The following is a 15,990-nucleotide window of genomic DNA, read 5'->3' as shown; positions in this document are numbered from 1 at the left end:
AATTCATGAATTCAAGACAAGCTTGTTTTCCTGCATGCAGCCTATTGCCACTTGCTGTGGCTGTGAGGTGTTGTACTGCCTTTCAACAGAACTTCATTTTTGGAGACATTTTTTCTTTCCTTCAGCATGTCTGTCAAGTAAGCAAAGGGTTTGGCTAGGTTTTCTGTTCCTCCTCCTTAAATTTATTAAAAAAAAAAGAAAAGAATGATGCCAGTCAGATTTTCTAAGATATTTTTGGTAACAGAATTTCCCTCGCACAGATTTGTTGATCCCAGTAGTTGACAAGGTATGTTACAGCCAGTTCTTATAAAACTGCTGTCCTCAGAAAAATGATAGATTATCTGCTTCTCTGCAGAAGGCAGACATCCTCTTTTCATGGCTTGAGTGTGTCAGAGGTGAATCTCTTGTAGACTTGACAATTTGAGAATGGAGTGAAGGAGACAGAGGTAAAGCACCTGAGGGCAGGGAAGGGAGGAGGAGGAGGAAGGCTGGTTCTCAGAGCACGGCAGAAGCAAACACCCCAGCCGCTGAATGGATGGGTCTGTCTGGGACACCGACATTTGGGAATGTATCAAATGAGAAAAGGGTCATTTAGCAGCTCACTAATTCCCACAATTAACAACCCCTCCACCCCAGATGGAAACAGCGATAATTTTCTTACTATTTTTATAGGTTACTTCTGATAAGATGTTGGAAGATCTCAGTCTTTCTTTGAGGCTCCCCTTGTGTTATTTAACATGTCAGTTACAGTTTGTCTGCCAAAGAAACCCTCACCTGTTTAGAAAAAAGGGAATGTTTTGTTATTCCCTGTTTACAAAGCAGGAATTGAGACTCACTGAGAGGTAGTTATTTTATCAAAGGTCACCCAGACAAGTATGTGACAAAGTCAGGAACAGAAGTCAGATCTTCGGGAACACAAACCTGTTCTTTAATGGCAAGGATATTTTCCTTCTGCATTTTTACTGTTTGAAATAGGCTGAGAATCTCTTCCTGACTGTAGATTTGTTTAATGGTATTACAAGATTAACACTAGTCATCTGGCTGGAATTTTCCCTAACAAGTCATATCACTATGTGTTTATTTAATATGATATAACCTTTCATTTTCCTGCCGGCAAATATTTCATTTCAGAGATACTAAGCTGACTGAAGTTACAACTTGCATGAGTGATATGGAATTTGAAGTTAAACAGCAGACTGTTTGTTATATTTATAACTGATAGCAAAAGGGATTTCAGTTCATAATTAAAAATAAAAAAATCAGGAGCTTGTCAGCATTAAAGTGAGGGAAGTCCTCACTGGGAAATGCACAGCATAGCTGAAGTATTTATGCACCTATTTATTTTCTTGCACACCCATGTGATTGATCTGTGTGCTATCAGCTGCTCTCCCAAACAATGATTTCCTCAGCTCTGGGTTGCACAGAGCCAGGCACGGCATGAAATGAGAGCGAGCTGCTTCGGTTTTCCTGGGCTGTTCTTTGTGCTGCAGCAGCAGGCAGAGCCTGGATTGTTATGAGCAGGGTGTTTCTCATCCTGCCAGGCCTTTTCCTACAGCCCCTGCCAATTTGGCCTCACAGTGGGGTACACTTGTCTTTGAAGGCTGAATGAGCTGAGAATGTGGTTTTGATTCTTATCTCTAAGCAGATTTGGCACCTTCATCTCACATGGGGAAGGGGAAATGAAAATCAAGCCTGGAATCACCAGTATGGCAATGCAAAGTGCTCCTGTGAGGCTGGCAGGACACAAACCTGCAGGGTACATCCTGAGCATAGGCACCAGTCCATTAAGAACTAGATTACCCCAGTTTGGGAGTTTCTATTCCAGAGGACACTGGTGCATTCTTTTCTAGATAGGAGAGTTCAGATACCTTCTAAAGGCACCTGAATAAACAAGGTCTGTGAGCATTTCACTGAGGTAACACTGGAAGTCCTAGAAAAGGATATTTTCCCTGTTGTGTGGTAACCCACCCATTTGTCCATACATTATTTAACAGTGGTCACCTAAGAATGGCAAGCAAGGGATATCTCACGTTCCCTTTGAGATGTTACAGGAATAGTATTCCATTACAGCATATAGTATCCATAATGGCTTGAGAGATATATTCACTGTATCCAGTGTCCATTTTGAACAGGGAGGGAGAAAAATGGTAACATGATCACACTGTCCATAGCCTGGGAGTTGGGATACAGCTGGGCTGCTTCTGCTGAAAGAAAAGCCTTGAATCCAGCAGAACAGTTTGCTTCCAAATCTGTTTTTCTATTGCATTATTCCAGATTTGTTGGGGGTTGGGGGAGTGGTTTATGGTATGAAAGAGGATTTCAGCTGCTGTATAGCAGCTGTCTGCAGCAAGCAACCAATGAAGTCCACCAGCTTGTTCAGGTGAGCAGAGCACAGGCACTCTGAAAAGAAAAAAACTGGAAACCGGGGCCCTGTATTTAGATAGAGGTTTGTAGGCACACAGTTTGTGGCAATTGGGATGGGGCTGTGGTAGCCTGATCCCCAATGAGCTACAGCTGTGAGCAGCACTGACAGCCATGAGCCATGGAGTGCCCAGGGGCACTGACCAACCACCAAAGGGAACAGAGGGCACACAGGTGCGGTGCATTAACAGTGAGGGGCACACAGGTGTGGTGCATCAACAGGAGGGGATAAAAGACTGGGCTAAACAAGAAGGGCAGTTATTTGCAGCCTTCTGAAGTGACGTGATGTTACTCTGTATGGGCAGAAGCCTGAAGCCTTCTGATGAGGTAAGCCTTCCTGGAGGGGTTGGATCTTTCTGAAATGGTGTGGTAATGCTCTGTGTATTGTGGCCCTCTCAACTGTGACATAAGCTTGAGCTCCAGGGTAGATCCAGCCCCACTCCTCTATCCCAGGTAGGAGGCAAAACCAAAGGGAGAGAGTTGCAAGCTCCCTGTAATGCCAGGAATGTGACACAAGCTACTGAGCATTCTTGTGCTCCTCAGCATGAGAGCGCCAGGCTGGGCTTCTCCTGTGCTTAGAAATCTCCATGTGGGGCTGTCCAGGCTTTTCAATAGGATTTTCCCCTCATCCGTTTCACCCTGTTCTTCTCACCCAAATCAAGCAGTTCAAATTATTACTCCCCTGTCTTATCCTTTCATACCTCACAAGTCTTCTCACTTGATTGTTGTTTAACTTTGTGAAACCCAGCTAAGCCTCCCACAAAATCAAATATGTAAAACTACAGGAAAAGTGTATTTCCTATGTACTTCCTTGCTTTTCAGTATTTATATACAGCCTCTGATGATTTTTAAATGTCATTAATATTTTAGAATTATTTGATTAAACATTTCATTGATTTTGCTCACACTTTAGTTAACTATTGCTATACCTAGCAGTCTTTATTAGGTTGTTTATTCACTTCAAAATCAGTCCTGCATTCAAAGGAATTGACTTCCAACTGCTCTGCAAGGGTCTGTGGCACAGTTTGCCAGAGAGTGTAGGGTGTTATTTTTCCTTCTTAACTAGATGAGCATAACCCTCCTAATCATATTCCTCTGGGAATTATCATGTATAGAAAGCTAAGATTTGCTTTCCCAAGCATTGAGAGAAAATGTTATGAAACTCAATTTCCATGGTAATTGTAGAAAGCAAAGGTATCACAGATACTCAAATCCATGGAGCATCTTGTCACATATTATTATGAGATTTTTTTATTTCTTGAGTGGTTTTATGTAATTCAGCCACTTCACTATTGTCTATGGTCAAAATCTGTTTTATCACGATAAAGCTGTTATTTCCACAGGTAGATGTAACTCTTGAGCTGAAAATAAAAGGTAACATACTATGGGAAAATGCAAACTAAGATATATGAGAACAAAACCTTTCTACAGCATGCTCCAAATTGGCAGGGATAGAGCAAGAAATGATGTAGTAAAAAGACTTGGGATTGATTGCTTCCATAAAATTAGCTTTGATCTGCAACGTGATATAACCGGAAGAAAGGCTAGCACAGTTTGGGGCTGCATTGATTGGAACATGTCCTGGAGCAAATAAACCAGAGACTGGGTCTTGTTTTAACTCCTTGGGGTTTTAATGCTGTGGGTTTTTCCTGGACTAGCAGCCCTCAGTCTTTCTCAGTGCTGTCCTGGGGCCTTGGTTACTCTGCATGCATCCTTGTTGTACTTGTGTTTGGTATGTCTTGTAAAGAAATCAGTGGCCCAAAAAATACTGATTGCAGAGAAATAAATTGGTCTGGAAGGACTGCTGTATAGAGGTAAACATAAGGTGTTCTGGTAAAATTACATGCTTAGCTGGATAGCAGCTAAGTTGCAAATTAATGCAAAATAATGTAATTGATGTATATAGAAGGAAAACAAGGATTCAGTCACACCACAGAAGCTACAATATCATTAGGAGCAGTAGAATGATCATAAAAAGGAAAAAAGTAATTTGAATATTAAGAAAAATATTCTGAACTGCCTTTAGCCTTTCAAATAACATCCCAAGTGAGGCTGTGGGGGATTCTTGAAAAATTGATCCTATAGGTATTAATTAAAGAGCCAATAAACCTGCAATCGAGAGCAATCTTATCTCTCCTGGAGGGATTGCCCAGATGATCTGTGCAATATTTTTTGTCTCTAGCTCCTCTGGCTTATGCAGATGAAAGAGAAAAGCAGTAGTGGTGTCTTCAGCACAGGTGGTGACCGGGCTGTTGACGGAACATTGAATCCACCAGGCTGGCAATGCCAAATGGAAAATGGCAGAGAAAGGAGGCACCTGGAAGGGGATGAGCAGCAGGCACAAATGCAGTGCCCTGCTGAGAGCTGCATCTAGGCAGGGGAAAGCAAAGTGCAACAGGGGCTTTAGAGAGGAAAAGGAACAGAAACCTTCTTGGAGGACAAATGTGTGCTCCTGTGGCTGAACACAGAGATGCAATGGCAGCTCTGCAGCAAAACAACACTCGGTGCTCAGGGTCAAAAGGTTCAGCAAAGTGCTAGGGGGCTGCCTGAAGGTACTTTCCTTCCCTGGTTTTAGCTCTTTTTGCTGAGTGGGCCCATGGGCTACTATGGAGGAACACTGGACACCCTGACACCTCTGGAGCTGACTGTCTCCCTCCACTCCCTGGGTCTGTCCCAGCAGTGGGTACCTCTAACTCAGCCTGGAGAGATCTGTTCCTGATTTTATTCCTCCTGGGATTTGATGAGAGCACTGTTGAAAGTGAAGAGCTGTTTTAGAGACCAGCATCCAACATGTATCCATGGGTATATGTTTTCATGTGTTTGAGGGAATCAAGCTGAGAGTGGGGAAGCTAAAAACTCTGTTCTGAGTGGGTAGTAGTAAATCCAATAATATATTCCCAAATGTTGTGTTAGGTGAAAGCCAACAGCGAAAGCAGTCATTGTATCAGCTGCTGGCTGTTCTGCACCTTGGGCTTCCCAGTCCCACTGTAAAGGAAATTTTCTGTGTAGCCAGGAGCCACAAGCAGCCACTGAGGTGGCTACTCCCTGTTTGAGTGTCTCATGTCTCGGCAAACACAGAGATCTGCAAGGTCTCTGTCTCATAACAGGCAGCAAAGTTTTTTTCCTGTCTAGTATTGGGATTTTCTCTCTCCCTTAAGAAACACTAAGTTTGACTTCTCTCACACATTGTGGGAACTCTAGCTCCTGTGGAAGAGATTTCTGCTTGGTTTTGTAAGCACATGAATCTGCTCAGGTGAATTGCTTGAGAGTGTGAGAGGGCAAAGCATCACAAAGAGCAACCACTCTAACATGTGGTTATTTTGTGAAGGGCTGAGACTGTGCTATCTGTTCAAGATTGCTTTTTTGCAAAAATCTATGTGATTTAATCTAATTTCACCAATACATAAAGGAATTTTAAAATGTAGCACTTATTATTAACTATTTGGAAATGCAAAGAAAATTGCAGCTGTTGGTTTGCTGCTTGGTTAACATTGTAGTTGTTCACCTTATTTTCCAAATGTTTTTGGTCTATTAATGTATCTTTACTTGTATGCAGGTAACTTAATTGTTATGCTGATTTCTTGTAACAGAGCTCCTATTTAGTGGATAGATAACACAAAAATGCTAATAGCAGTGCAACACTTATTTTCTGTCTAATTTTCTTCTGAAAGATGGGCTCCTATTGATATCACTTTCCGTTGTAATCACATTGGCAATTGTTTGAAGGTGTGATGGGAAAGCTTTTAAACGTGTGTGTGTTCCAATTGCCTGTAAGTATCAGTAGTGGAAGTGCTTTTGAGGTCGTGCAATGATAGATCAGCTCTAGTACAAGGTAACTTTTCTGACCAGGCATCAACTAATTAATGTTACTTGTGCAATGAGAAATGACTTTCCATGGCAGCTGATAGAAATCAACCCATAATGTTAAATCAAAGGATACTGGCAATTTGCCAAGCAAGTGAAAATCACAGATACCCTGCAACAGAAAAAAAGAAGGTTCAATTTCTCATATAAATGACCTTTGTAGGTTATTAATCTAGGTCCCATCAGAGTGGGTGCTCTAGGTTTCCTCTCTTGATACTCCTCAGAAGAAATTTGCTTTGTTTTTCCCTACCTGATTGCGATAGCCTTTAGAGGATATTTGTTTTTAAGACACAGCCTCTGTTATTTCCTTTTGCTGCCTGAGCTCAGTGAGAACCCTGTGCCTCAGACATGCAATAAAGCCCAGTAGCAGAGGAAATAACAGTGCAGTTAACCTCTTTAACACTGATAATAAATAAGCACTAATAAGATATGTACCAGGTGGCAGTTGCCCTGACATAATGAAATGCACTAGTTTAAATAAGTGGTAGCTGGTGTCATCATGCTTTTCAGTAAAGAACCTATGCAGGCACTATATTTTCTGGGTAATTTATGTGTCAGGTTTTGTAGGCAGCCTAGCTGCTGTTAAGACATTTAGTCCAAGTGGCCCAGTTTTCATAAATTCTTGACACCAAGCAGAACCCTTTGTTTTTACAGGTGCCTATCTCTGATCTGAGTTGTTCTTTAAAAATATTGCCCCAGTTGAGGGTGGGGGGCTAAACATTCTTAGTAATCCAGTCTCTGTATTCTCCCTTTTAGTTTAAACTGCACTTCACAGGATTAAAGCCAGCTACATTGAGGATCTTGCTCTCCAGTTGCTGCTGTGACTCTGGATAGAGCCCAGCATCTCTGCCATCAATTTATGTCCTTGCAGATCAAACAGCTCTCTTCATCCCACCCCACTGACAGCCTCTCATGACAACTGTGTGGATATACACACTCTGGAACTGGAGAGGAAGTTTGCTTCATTGCAAAGCAGCTCTTCAGGGTGACTTAGTGAGGCATTCTGAAGGAAAAATTAAGGTTGTCTTTGCAGCAGGCCCAACTCAGGAAAATGCAAAATGTCCCTTCTCAAATAGGTTATCTCACGGCTTGGGCCCTGCTTAGCGAAACTTGTGCTGTAATTGAATTTCAATACCTACAAAAAAAGGGTCCTGACTAACCAGGAGATGTTTATAAGTAGCAATATTAATTAGACAATCATAGTTTATAAAAGCCACATGAGGATGTGATTTGTGAATTGTAACTAAGGCTCAGGGATTGTGCTAATTTATTATGCTTTGGAAATAGAACTGTAAATTGGTAAGCGTTGTGCCTCATTATTATGATTATTATTTTTTTTAATCCACAGTTCCCTTGACACTTATTGTGTTACTAAAAGACAAGAATAGTAATACTAGAAAATGGTCATGTTTTATCTCTGTAATATTGCTGGCAAATTGAGACAGCATGGTAGCAAAATCATAGAAGAGGATTTCTCTGAAGTGCCCATGCCTTTGGTTTATGGAGCTTGTTAGATTTTTGTCCATGCTTCGTTGCAAAAAAACATCTGTTCCTGCTTTTGGGAAATATTTGTAGCACTTTTACAGAAGGATTTAATTACTGCCAGTGAAGGGTGGTTGGGTGCCATACAGTACTAAAAGATTTTTATCTATATTCCTCTGTATCTATGAAGTGTAGATGACAAATAGGAACAATATTTAACAGTGACTTTAGTAACAAAGGCTACTTGCTGAAGAACTATGTGGTGAATGAGTTCAAATGATGGTCAATACTCAAAGGATTTGGTTTCAGAGTAGCTCACACAGTGATGTGATTTGTTACTTTTTCAGCTCCATACCAGAATGCAGCTTGCTAAATCCTAGAACTATTAGTCACAGTAAAATCTCTAACATGAACCTTGGGTGAATCTGAGGTACTGGGAACTTTCTGAGCACATGCAGTCACTGTTGCTTATGCTTTTAAAGTGCTGATCACTCTTGGCTCTGAACACTATGCTTTTAATGGAGCTTTGTTTTAATAAATGATTTTCTTAGTTTTTAGTTGTCCATCTGCTGTTTGGGAGAGATCTTAGACATTTCTGTTATCATGAAGGTACAATCTGATTTTTATACTGTTTGGAAAGGGGGGCATCTCACTCCTCTAGAAATATCTAATGCATAAATGTGACTGATGGCATTTGATTACAAATTCTCTGGTAGTTAGAGGGAAGTGCAATACCTGAGGCAGCAGCAATGCCAGCTTTGGCTCCCTCCTTTCTCTTCTAAAAGCTTACACCACTCTGATTTTTTTATAGCCTGCTTTCTCTCTGTTCTACTAGAAAAATAAGCCTCTTCCCACATCTGATGGCTTCCCTCATTTGAGTTATCCATGAATTCTCTGAACTCTTCATCCTTGTCAATTGTAATAGCTCCAGAGAGAGCACCAACAGCAGGTCCTGCATTCTCTTGCATAGTGCATGTCTCCAGCTGAATAGCAGAGAGGATGATTCTGCAGGCATCAAGCCAGCCTTGTCAAGATGTTCCTGAAGCTCCAGTTTGGCCTGGGGAATCTCTCTCCTGCAGCTCCCTGCTCTGCTCACACCCTTTCTGTACAGAATTTGCATGACAGGGAAAGAGCCCAGCTTGGCTGGCAGGAGCAGGCCTGGGAAATTGTGGAGAAACACTTCAGTACTTATGCATGGGGCATTACATATGGAAATGATGATGTTATTAGAGCTCATAAGAAGCATTTATATTAGGGTGGCACCCACATGTTCTGCTCTACGTTTATATATGCAAATAAGTGACAAAGCATTAGCAGTTTGCAACTGAGAACCTTTTTTTTTCTTTAATCTGAGTCCTCATTCAGTCCCTGCAATGACCTAGCTGTGGCAAAGGTTCACACTGTGGTATTTGAAAATAGTTTCAAACACCTTCAATGGTTTTTAGCAATACTGACATGCCTGCACAGGCAAATGTCTGGACTTTCTTTATACCAGCAAAAAAGTGCATTTGCCAGTTTATTTTGTGTATAGTTCTGAAACTGAAACGAGCCATAGCCCTGGGGACATCTTGCATTGTGTTTGCATGGGGCTTTTCTCAGCACAGACACTTGGAACCCCAGCAGACACTGTTATGCTGGCAAAAAGCCTTGAGTGTCAACCTTTATTTTCTCTAAAAATTCTTGAAATTCAAAATCGAGTCATCCTGCCCTTTCCCTTGCTTTTGGCTGCTAATGTTTTGCAGAAGGTTTGGTGATGGATTGCTGTGTCTGGGTGTTTGTTGCACACTGATGTGCAATAGCCTGGGCAGGGTTAAGGCTTCAGAGAGATGGAGAAATCCTCCCTCAGCTTTCTCTGGAACCCTAGGAACTCATGTCACATCTCATTCATTAGACAAACTAGCTGCTCTGAGAACAGCATGCAAAACACTCTGGATTACTCTGATGCAAAAACTTAGCAGCCTGTTCCCCCAAGGAGTGCCAATAACTCAACTTTTAGGCCTCAAAGAAGACCTGGTTTGGAGGGTCCAATTTCCGACAGCACAAAAATGAATGTGAGGAGCTGGGAGCCAAAGCAGCACAGATCTGGTGAGCTGGGGGTGTCAGGGCTGCCCCTCACATCCTCTGTGAGCTGCGGGTGCCATGGCTGACCCTCACATACCCCCTGTGAGCTGGGGGTGCCAGGGCTGCCCCTCACACCTCCTGTGAGCTGGGAGTGCCATGGCTGACCCTCACATACCCCCTGTGAGCTGGGGGTGCCAGGGCTGCCCCTCACAGGCCCTGTGAGCTGGGGGTGCCAGGCCTGCCACAGCTGCCCCTCACACCCCCTGTGAGCTGAGGGTGCCAGGCCTGCCCCTCACACCCTCTGTGAGCTGGGGGTGCCAGGGGTACCCCTCACACACTGTGTGAACTGGAGGTGCCAGGCCTGCCACAGCTGCCCCTCACACACCCTGTGAGCTGGGGGTGCCAGGGCTGTCCCTCACCTGCAATCTCTGCCCATCACCAGCTCCTGCCCTATTCCCAGCCCTCACAAAGAGCTGTTCATGGCCTGCTGACCTGGGGCACAACTCACATTTCTGCTCAGGGTATATAATTTCATTGCTTTGACACAGGCAGGATTTATAATAGCAGGGCATGGTGTTTTTTCCCCCCTATCTCAAATGAGTGACAATTCTCATATTCTCTTTCTGTTGAGCCTTGTTGCTCTCAATTCTAATGTGATTTTCAATCTTGCATATATCTATTTGCAAAGGTAAATGAGAAATTTCCTTGTATGGATGTAGGTAACTGATGAGAGAATTTACTAAGGTGGTTTTCAGTGTAAACACCCTGAATTCAAACAGTTATACAAAATATCAGGCACCATCAACCCACAATGCTGATTTACTTGGTTTCTGAAACTTCACGCAGGAATTAATTAGGAAATTCCTAGTTTCTGAAGTATGAGAAAACTTTCTTTAATATACCCAGTAATGTGACATGTAAGTCAGGACACCAGAACTAGGAATTTTGGCATCAAGATTGCAATTCAGTCTGAGTGATATTGCATCTGAAATGATTTGTACATGAGGATAAGTCCTAGAAAAGACCTGAATACTGAGAAACGAAACCATGCCTCTGGTAATGTCTTGCAATGACTTAATTACCTTCTCTAGTTTAAAGATAGGTGTTTTAGTTCTAATATGAAGTGACTGAATTACTAATGTCTAGATGTTGCATTTCTCTATGGCTCTTTTACTGTTATTAGCACAAGATCATCTTTTCCTGTAGGCGCTGCCTCAGGTGTGTCTGTGCCTGCTCCAAACTCATGGCTGTTTGTAGTATAGACAAATACTGTTTCCACTGAAGAAGGCACACCCAGCCTAAAGCAGAGGAGGATCCAGGTGCAGAGAGGTTGGTGACTGCACAAATGTACCTGAAAAACCCTGCAGCCAGACCAAGCTCTGTGCTCCCACCCTGACAACTCTGGGTATATATTTCTTTTGCCTCTCATTTTGCTCTGTTCCAAACATAGCAGCCCTTTACAGGTGAGATTATCCCCCGTGAAACCCTGCACTGTAAAAGACTCCTTTCAGTACTGGTAACAACATAAGTTTAGGAAAATGCTAACAATAATAGATTTTGTTCTGCATTCTCTAAGTGGTCCAAAATATCCCATTGATTTTAATGGCTCTTTTGCCTGAGTAGTTGTTATGTGAGCAGATTATGATTGAAATGGCCTAATTCTCATTTACAGGAAATGTGTATGAAATAGAAATATCCACAGCCAAGTCATCATTGTATGTGTGGTAGAAAGGGTTTGAATGTAGTAGAAAGCAATTTAGCTTTAAAGGTGAAGGTGCCTCTCTTTTCATTTCCTTCCACCATTACCTCTGCTACTTTTTTCATGTCTTTTTCCTCCTTTCTTGTTAACTTCTTCCAGGGATTGGAAGCTGAATGGTGATTCTGTCTGAATCTCTGTTCAGCTCAGGTTGTGATTCTGTGCTGGTCAAAAGTAGTTGTACAAATTTCTGAGTATATTATGGATTTCCTTTTCTAATTGGAAAAATACCACCCAGAACCAAGCTAGCTTAGAATCTTATGTCCTGTTGCTCCCATGCCTTCTCCAGCAGACTGAAAAAAATAGATTTAAAAAGTACTGTAAATGAACATTTACCCATTTGATGCCTCGAGGTAATCTCACCCTTTTAGATTCTGAACTTTTTTTGGGGTTTTGCAGCATTTGAACCAATATTCATAGAACAAACAATCTAAAGTTCCTCACTGAAGTGGCAGATAACATTAGCAGATGTCTGTAGTCTTCAACAGCCTCATCCTGCACTTTCAAGAACTAGACATAGTGGTAGAAATGTCTCCCTGGGTCTGTGATATAGGATGGCACTTGTATCAATCAAGGAAGCACTTAGGAAACTGAAGATAATGCTGTTGCTGAAAGATTTTTTCCTTGCAATTCTTGCTGCAGAGAAAAAGTACATTAAGATAAATATCCCAGTGTCAGATGCACACAAGGAGCCCTTTTTGTTGAACAATGTCAGTAGATAAAAGAAATAAAAACACACGGTGCTGTCTTTCCACTGTTACTCCAGTGTAATTCTGATATTCTTCACTTGGTTGCAAAGAGAGCCATTCCAGCTTTTTTACCAAGCTCATGACAGGAGAGTTCAGTCCCTCATTTCTTAGAAAGACTTTTTTATGGCAGTATATTTATTTCAGTAAACTTTTGTTTTGTTTTGTTTTTGCAAGAATGAGAGCTTTTTCCCCCTTGATTCCAATCTCCTGATTTGAATGTGTCCAGGTATAATTTTGGTGGATGACCTGTGTGTGAACCTGAGAGACAGACAGGAAGGAAGAAGAGAAAGGGTTAAGGGAGGAGATGATCATGGAAATGGAATAACCTTGCCTGATCATCACAAGAGAACAAATTCTCCAGGGGCCAAAGGATTACTGTGTCTGCACAGGTACAATAAAGGGGAGGCTGAGCTGCTCATGGTGTCATCACAGCTGTAATTCTCAAGCCATAAAAAACCCAGTATGTCATTAATTCAGCCATTCTGGCTGCTGTAGAGATGTTATTCCAGTATTGCCATTAATTCATCTTTTTACCCACTGATACATTATTTTCTGCACAGATTCATTGTTTTAACCCTCAAAGTGAATTAGCCTGTGGCATATTTCAAAGGTTTCCGCCCAATTAAATCCATCCAAGGACATCCACATTGCATCAGAGCCACTAGCAATACATTAGCAAAGAAAAAAACCCCAGTCAAGAGAGTAGGATATCTTTAATGGGACTTTATCACTGAGACTTGAAGTTATATATATGTGAGAAGCAAAATGTGGTTGGCAATTCCCACAGAGATCATGCACTCTAAAATTACCTTAAAATGCACAATCACTAGCAGCAGTATTTGTCACACTCATTGCTTGTTAGTTTAGATCAGAAAATTACTTCAGAATAAATGCTGATTTGCCACAGAAAATACATAAAGAAGTAATGTGTAACTGAAAATGATCCTTGAGCTCCAGTGTTGCTGGGACTTGTTTTTATGCTTGTGGGTGATGAAAGGTTTTTAGCTAAAAAGAAAATAAGCATGCACAGTGCTGATAGAGAGAATGAGGCAAGGCAAAGCAGAATGGACATGATAGGAGAGGTGGCTGAACAGGGGCTAAGCAGCTTTGGTGGACCTGGGCTTGTGTGGGGTCTCAGTACCTCTTTCTGCAGAATGCAGCACCAATTTGCTCATGCTTTGGCATTATCTACCTTTCCCAGGCTCCCTGCTGCCCTGGATTAGGGAGAGCCATCTGTGTGCAGACCTACCACTCAGTGCTCCTGTTCCCTGAGCAGCAGGCTGGGGGAGATAGCAATGGAAATCACGGATCAAACCCTCTGCCTTTGTCCCCTGCTCCCTGGGTGGAGTGAGCACAACTGGGTGTTTAGTTTTTGCTTATCATCATTTTCAGAAGCTGAGATGAGAGTAGGTGTGAGCTTTGGATATGTACATTATTTCAAAGTGTATCCCCAAAGTATTTGTGCACCTGTCTCAGTCATAAATACCTACCATTTCAGGTATTTATCACCAACATGGTGATATGGTTTATGCAGAATACCAGCTATTCTTATCCTAGAAATTAAGGAGAAACATTTCAGGATAGAATCAGTTTTCACGGTATCAGTAGCTGTTTATATGACACGGACATTTACAAGTGGCAGAATCCACTGGTTTCAGAAAACAACAATGCAGAACATAAAGTCAGGACAGATTTTTACTGGCTATTTTACCACACTAGGGGAGGCATTTAAAACACAAATAGACAGCATGTAGCCCATGCACTATTAAGCTTTTACAGAACATTATTCCACTCAAGGGATGCTTGTGGTGTGAAAAGAGAGAGAAACAGCCCAGGACAGAGAGAGCAGGGCAGATCTTTATGAGGAATTATCCCACGCTGGGGAGGCTGCTATTGTGAACAGAGGGAAGAAAAACAAGGCAGGAGATAAAGATGAGAGATTTTGCAGGCTTTAAAGCCTGCCTCTGTATGATCAAAAGCCTCACTGGTAGCACTAGATGAAGAATGCACACTGAAAAGCTCATCCTAAGATATCATTCTGTTTTCCTGTTTGGTAATTGAGAAGGTTGAACAGGGAAATTTTTCTCTCCACATACTTTGTTCTGGGAATATTTTTTGTCTCAGCCTATAGGATAAAATGACCAGTGAGGTGCAAGTGAATGCACTTTTCAGAACTGATGTTTTTCAAATGCTGTGAAATAGAGCTGTATGAAAAATAAAGACCAGTGGGATTTTGCTGATAAAGGGAGTTCAAGGAGAATAGTTACTGAGTTGAGGTCAAAATAGGCAAATGGCAATTCAATTTCAGGCAATTTCAAAATGCCACTTTTGTTGAGAATTTAGATGTGAACAAGAAAGTGTGTTCTCTTAAATGTGTTAAAATGAAGAAAATTTATTTTCAGCTTGACACAAAATACTTTGACCCTAAACAAAACTTTTTATTTTATGAGATTCTCATTAGCTAGAATTTTAATTTTGAATTAATATTTTTTAGGTTTTGCTTGTTCAGACAGCAATAGAATCATGCAGTTATTTGAGTACTGACATCAGTAAAGCCTCATTCCTTATGGAGTATGATCCAACATTTTCCTGCACAAATATGTTGCGATGTCTGAGAGGTGTGAATCCTTCTTATAGCTGGGCATTTATAAAGGTCCTGTGCCATCATTGTTTTCTGATAAGGAGATTCCAGGATAGCCCTTCTCAGAATCAGATCTCATGACATTCTTCTTTTCTTGACTCAACCAAAACCTGCAGAAAATGCTCTTTGGGGTCCTCTTTCTGTGATAACAAATTTAGTTTAAATGAGATGTTTATCAGGGCTACAGGAACCTGCTGGCTCTGTTCTGTTCCCAGCTGTAACTTCTTTCTCCCCATCAAACCAGCTGAGGGCTGCTCAGGGAGGCAGCATTCCCTGGATGCTGCTCTCCAGGGGCCTGTGCCAGTGCCCTGGGAGCCCCAGGAGAAAAGAGGCCGACTGCCAATGGGGACACAAACCTGGAATTAGGGTCACTGATCCACTGCCACAAACCCCAGAGCAACAAAGAGCCTGCCCAGCACTCGTAAGAGCAGCTGCATGCTCTTTAATGCACAGAGAGCTGTGTCTCCAGCTGTAAACAGGGATATTTGCTTGTTTCATGCCATGCTGCAAGTACTGCCATAATATTGATTATAAGATGCTCAGATATTATAGGAAAGGAGCTGCTATAAGCAGCTTTATATGATTTAATAGACAATGTGACTGTTTTAACAGGTTTTCCAGATCATTCTGCAGCATTTAATAGGCTGCTGTGTCCTCATGAGGCTGTAATTAAAAAAATGAACAAAACAACAGGACCATACCCAAATAATCCAACCACATAAAAAGCAGAACTCAGTTTCTCCTATGAAATTCTGTGGTGTTACAACTGGTTTGATGCACTGTCATGGCTGATAAACTCTAGGGAGCTTTTCCACAGAAAAGGGTGATTGGGGAATCAAATTTTCTGAAAAAGAGGAGTTAACCCAAGTACATGCAAGTCACAAAGGTAGGAAGAGTTAAAGGGAGACCAAAACAAAGGGAGGAGTGACTTTTTCAAAGAAGTTGGACAAAGTCCTCAATAGTTAAGAGAATAATAACAATAGCATAAGGAAATATGAAGGGGGGTGGGAATAAGA

General features: G+C 41.7%; 1 long non-coding RNA gene across 1 annotated transcript in view; it reads left to right on the top strand.

Moving 5' to 3' along the window:
- The first annotated feature begins 2,702 nt into the window (after nt 1-2,702).
- LOC135451771 (uncharacterized) overlaps nt 2,703-15,990 on the top strand; it is a 70,589-nt gene continuing 57,301 nt past the window's right edge. The window contains exon 1 of the long non-coding RNA XR_010441427.1: nt 2,703-2,748. This is a non-coding gene — a long non-coding RNA (uncharacterized LOC135451771). The remainder of the gene's footprint in view (nt 2,749-15,990) is intronic.

The sequence above is a fragment of the Zonotrichia leucophrys genome, chromosome 9 (assembly GCF_028769735.1).
Source record: "Zonotrichia leucophrys gambelii isolate GWCS_2022_RI chromosome 9, RI_Zleu_2.0, whole genome shotgun sequence".
Classification (NCBI taxonomy): Eukaryota; Metazoa; Chordata; class Aves; order Passeriformes; family Passerellidae; genus Zonotrichia; species Zonotrichia leucophrys.
The sequence above is the reverse complement of the archived record's forward strand: the minus strand, read 5'-3'. Positions and strand labels throughout refer to the sequence as shown.